The sequence below is a fragment of the Aedes albopictus genome, chromosome 1, assembly GCF_035046485.1.
Source record: "Aedes albopictus strain Foshan chromosome 1, AalbF5, whole genome shotgun sequence".
NCBI classification, from domain to species: domain Eukaryota; kingdom Metazoa; phylum Arthropoda; class Insecta; order Diptera; family Culicidae; genus Aedes; species Aedes albopictus.
Window position 1 is genome coordinate 131,775,896 of NC_085136.1, and position 5,920 is coordinate 131,781,815.

Here is a 5,920-nt window from a genome sequence, read left to right on the forward strand (position 1 = left end):
TTTTAGTTTTGAAACAGGATGATTTTTGTTTAGTTGAAGGCAGTACAATCATTCTGCTATGAAATCATTCAAAATTCAGATTCTGCGGATTTGTATCGCATTGAGTGAAGAATCATTCTTCGTACGGCGGGGGTTTTCGTTCAGTGGTGGAGCATAAATTTATGCTCCAGCCAAAATATTCACCAACACAGTCGTGAAATTTGAATGTTTACCTTTTATACGAGGGATATCGGTGCAAAACGCTTACATCACATTAGATCTCATAAAAGTGTTGATCATGAAAAAGCGGCATAATTGATAATTTTCAATTTCAGAGTGTCGTTGTTTAGGTAGAGTTCCTACAGAGAGTAAGAATTGCTTATGAAAAGACACACAACACCTCTTTTCGCAAACTTTGTTCGCCAAAGTGCGTTTTTCCTTATTTCCTCCCGACGATGTATTGAGTAAATGTTGGTATTAGTGAGCACTGGTTGCGCATGATAAGCGGCAACAAAATCAGATCACCGTAGCATCCCCGTGTTTGCTCCACTCCGCATACCAAAAACAGAATGAGTGCCATGTGTAATTCTGGTGCCGAGCGTAAAGCGACAACCAAATCTAAAATCGAGTCTGTGCTTCGGGCATCGACCTGGGTTCAAGTATCGTTGACCCCTCGATTCTTTTATTGATGTTCGGGAGGGATACGAGTTGATAGATCGGGTCTTCAGAGGGAGATGGAATGCTTTCTCCGGACGGGTAGAGAAAGTGGTGTGTGTGTGTGAAGGCGACTTTTGACCTTCGCGAAATTCCACTTCGTGGATTTCGCGTAATTTCCGGCGACGAAGATTTTCATATCTCGCGCCTATTCTGAGGATCTTAGAACTTGACTCGTCCACTTCGTTCTGGACTGCAGAAGAGGCGAGATCGGTCCAAGTTTAGTCTACCGCGCCGTGGTGTGAAAGTTCAGGTGAACTTTAATAAACGTGAAATAACTTTGAATTTTACTAATTTAGATCTTTTCTCATAATTCCCTCAGTCAGTTAGCAAGTTAAGCAAGTTTAGTGCCATAGTGAAAGTGTGCGAAAGGCGGTTTTGAAGTGCGTGCGTAGAACCCTGGATGCGACAGGTAATATAGGTGTACCATATTGTGACAATAGTGTGGTGAAGTCACGTACCGTGCAACGGTTTTTATTTGAATAGGTTCGTGGCAAGTTGCGAAGCCCGTCACACCACACCACCAAGTCAGCGACCGTTTTCGACCCCGCTTTCCAGCTTCGGAGTTTGACCCGGCGATACACGTGGGCCGGAGGGGCAGCGTCCGTCATTACCGCGCCCTTGGCAGGGCGGCAACAGCGAAGTCCGGTTTCGTATCGGCAACCATACCGTGAGTAGAGTGGAATAGTGAAGTTTTCGTGAAGAAAAAGTTTTGGAGTGACCACCGACCGGTTTCGAACCGGAGTCCCCCGCGTGAGGAGCACGCTCGCTACCTCGACGCCACCGCTGGTGACGACCAGCGAGTCGACGGCTGTATCCCGTCGGAAGACCACGAACCCCGCGTGAGGCGCCGTTGAGCACGGCCACTGCATGATCCCGTAGTAGAAGGAGCAGGAGTCACCGCGTGTCGATCACGTGACCCGCCGCAATAGCAACAAGCAACCGCCGATGCCTCCACACAAGTAAGATCAAACCGTGAGTACTCTGATTATTTTTTCCCATGCGCATGGTGATTTTCGCCCCTAGTCCGGTCAAACCACTAGCGTGGCCCCACCGATCTTTTTTCCCGCGCCCTACCGTTCGCCCGCTTATGCGACGTAGTCGGCTGCAATGAAGTGCACGTTTTTGCCAATGAACACCAAAAGTCGCACCGCACAGTAAATCATTTTACCGCACAAAGAGAGAGAGGTTAGAGAGAGAAGTCTGAGGGAATGAACAGAGCTAGGCCTAGTGTATAAGATTATGTCGATGAAGTAGAAGTGTGATGGTTGTAAATATAGATGGAAATGGATTGAAATAGATGTGAAATTGGTTTTTCTCGATGCGATAAAATAAATGAGTAGTTTGAGCATAAGTGTCGTTATGTCGTTCTTTTAGTGGGAGAGATCTGAAGAGGTAAATGTAGAAGCAGTTTCACGTTTCCGGTCGTTTTTTAGGTTTTGAGGTAATTTTTTGGGGAGGTTGGCCCTGAATCCAACCGAGGGACATTACTTTAATCGAACGAAGATTCGTTCGAGGTGTTTGAGTCTTGTTTTCCCGTGATGATAACCGTCGCGAGCCTTACTTTGCCGCCGGCGGAAATCAATTTCACGCGTACCAATTTCTCTATTTGCACGACTTCGGTCGTGAGGCATTACGTTTCCCTGATCAGCCAGCTCGTTTCCCGCCCATTGATTTGGGAAAAACTTGAACCCTACCCTGAAGGGTCTCAATAAGGTCGGGCAACCATCAATCTCGGTAAGTGGTCTCCCTCGGGAGTGGCGCTTAAGCCATTTTTACTTGTCACCGGGAAACTCGCAAGGCTGTCGGGTTACAACCTACAGATATTTTAGAGAAAAAGAAGGTGGTGTAAGTGTAGCAACTTGAAGAGGATTCTTCAGGGTCAGGCTAGTTTCGTCACATTACACGCAGAACATACCCGTACAAGCGTTTGCTTCTTCTTCTTCTTTTTCTTGGCGTAACGGTCCCACTGGAACAAAATCTGCTTCTCCGCTTCTCCGTGTTCTATGAGCACTTCCACCATTATTAACTGAGAGCTTCTCTGCCAATGACTTGCTACTATAAAAATAGATTCAGCAACCTCAATCTAAACATTTGTTGCAAACGTGCTTCATCTTAAGAATTCAAAACAGGCAGCATCGAGAAACGATGTGAAAGCAAAACTGCCTTAATCATTGTTGTACAGCGTCGCAACACTGGGCTTAAAAATCTGTCAGCAGCACATCAGTCCTTTAAGCTCGAGTGATTTTTAATTAATTTCAATTAATCAATGGTTTTTCCTGCTGTGCCAGAACCCACCCCGGAAGGAAACCGAGAGCGTTTACGATGTACGCACCCTGGTTCCCTCCATCACCCACTTTTTCCTTCTTTTCAGATACATATTGTTTTTGCCTTCATTTGACGGAAATCACGAACCGTTGTTCCTTCTTGGCTGTCCCCGAAGCGCATTTGCCGCTGTTAATTGATCGCCGACCGCCGCAGACGCCACCGCCATCACCACCCTCATCATCACCATCATCGATGCTTTCACAAACCCGGTGGCAAAGGCGTGATTCCGTGCTGAATCTGAAAGAACATGAAAAATTACTTTTCCATAAACACCGCCGTTTGGCCGCGCGGCTGCCGAAAAATAGCCTGCAGTAATTATTGCTCTCTGTCTCACCGTGCCGTGGCGTCCACGTTGGGTCGGGAGTTGTGCGCCGTCATTCAGATGAGGGCAGATTGCGTGCTTTTGGTAGCGGGTTGGAGGATATTTCGCATCCAAATTTCTTGGCTTGGCGATCCTTTGTTTCAATAATCTTTAAGAAATCGAGGGAATATGGAAAAAGTATTGAAAAAAGGTAGATTTTCAATTGGGGCACATGCGTTCGAATATCTGGAAATTTTCAGGGATGTGAAAATAGACGTGTGCACCGAACCAGTTCTCACCGGCGGCGACGTTTATAGTAATTTGAGGCAGCGGCGGCGGCGACGCCGGCGTCACGCCGTTCTCCCTACTCGGCGGCGGCGGCGGCGGCGTAATCGGCTTGAGGTTGTTTTTTTGTGAATTGCTCCTTAAAAAAAACGTTAATATGTGCAGAATAGTTTGCTTTATGTACGCAAAGAACAGTTTTCACCTATCCTGTGTGAAAGGTTTAAACATATGGAGTTCAGAGGTTTCAATAAAAACAATCTTCACAATAATTTTGCTAGAGATTTTTGAGAGAAACCTAGGTGACGAATTCCTCTAGATAGAAATTTACAAAGTTGCTCATCTTTTCTAAAGGTATTCTTTTCTAAAACATGGTTGCTCAAGGTTTCCATATGCCAGCGCCTCATATACTGGTACACTCTAAGTAAATTGCTTTAATATTGAACCTTATTCATATTACATATTTGGGTGATTTTTCCTAATCAGGGCGATTATTCTTTAGAATAGAATTTCTTCGAATCCTTGAGAAATTCAGATTTCGGAAATTGTTGGAATTCCTCGAGAGGTTCCTTAATGCATTCCTCCAAAGATTCTCTCAGATGAATTCCTCGAAAAAAAATTCAAGAGATATTCTGAAAGTTCCTCCAGACGTAGGATCATACGCTTCTCTTGGGATTTAACCTTCCAGGACGCGCGCCATCAAGCAACCGAAACTGCACCGGGCTCGCGCTGTATACGAAAAGCGAGGGTTTTTGGTAGTGTTGTACTGTTTACACCAGCGCGCGCGCTGAAGGGTTAAAGAAACCTTTCATCATGTATTTTTTCAGAAACTTTTAGAGATTCTATCAGGAGCTCCTTTGGAAATTACTTCAGGATTTATTTCTAGGCATTTCTCCAGAAATATTCCAGGAAATTCTTCTTAGAATTACTGCACAACATTCTCTAGTTTTCCAGAAATTGCTTCAGTGATTCCTTAAAAACATTTTTTTAAAGAAATTTGTTTTGGTGATTTCTTCAATTTCTTCATTTGATTTAAATTTGCTCTGAAAACTTCTCAAGATTTTTTATCCACAAATACCTTTCAGACATTGTGCATAAATTCTTTCAAGAATTCCTCCAGAAGTATCTCCACAAGTTTTTCCAGGGTTTGTTTCGAAAATTTGTAAGGAGATTTATTCAAGAATTCTCCTAGTACATTTGTCTGATTTTTTTTGCACTGATTCCCGTAGTTTTTAAGAAACTTCTTTGACATTTTATTCAGAAATACTTCAAGGATATTCTTTGGAAATTCCTTCAATAATTTTCTCAGAAACGTCTTCAGGATTTTTTTCCCTAAATTTCTCCTAAAGTTTCTCATTTTTTTCTAAAACTTGCTCTAAATCCAGCATAAGGAGTTCCTTCAGGCATTCCCAAGGGATTCCTTCAGGAACTCCTTCAACGATTGTATCTGAAATTGCATCAACGAAATTTTTCTTCAGGATTTTTTTAACATTCCTTTAGAAATTCGTTCAGGCTTCCCTTGAAGAATTGCTTCAGTATTTTCTAAGTAATTTTATTTAACACTTCTGTAAAAATCTGTGGAGAAATGTGTGAAAGAATCCCTAAAGGAATCCCAGGAGATATTCCTGAAGGAACCGCTGGAAGAATTTTTAAAGTAAATCTTCTTGATATTTCTTCGGTAGCCCCTTGCAAAATTTTTCAAACGATTTCTGGAGGAAACCTCCAGTCTAGGAAATTTCCAATCGCTGAAAATTTCTCCAAATCAAAAAAAAAAAACATGGAAAAAATCTGAGGTATGCTGACATTTATGAAGACATTTTTAAACTACTGAAAGAGTTTTCAGTGATATTTCTGAAGGAATTCCTGAAATTTAGGATGATATGTATGGAGGAATTCCTGAAAGAATCATTGAAAACATTTTGGAAATAATTGTCTATTTAATTCTCTTAGAAATCCCTGGAGGTATTCTCGGATTCCCGTAAACATTATGTTAAAGACTTCCAGGGAATTTCTGTAGGAATTCTAGAAAGAGTTGGTAAAGAAAGTTCAGGAAACTCTCTCTCTGAAACCCTTTGTGGAATTCCTATACAGATTTATCAATAAATATTTAGAAAAAATCATAGAGAAATCTTTTATCAAAAATCATTGAGGATTTTATGAAAGAATTCGTGAACGTATTTTAAAGGAATACCTGAAAGAATATCTGGAGAAACTTGTGTACTGTTGTAAAGATTCCTAGACAAATCTCAAAAAAGTGTGATCACCCATACATAAATTTCAGAGGAGGTTCCATACAAAAAGTATGTCATAGGAGGG

General features: G+C 42.2%; 1 long non-coding RNA gene across 1 annotated transcript; it reads left to right on the plus strand.

The window, feature by feature from the left end:
- The first annotated feature begins 721 nt into the window (after nt 1-721).
- LOC134285662 (uncharacterized) lies at nt 722-2,246 on the plus strand. Its single transcript, XR_009996528.1, has 2 exons — nt 722-2,110; nt 2,154-2,246. It is a non-coding gene; the product is annotated as an uncharacterized LOC134285662 (long non-coding RNA).
- Nucleotides 2,247-5,920: the final 3,674 nt, after the last annotated feature.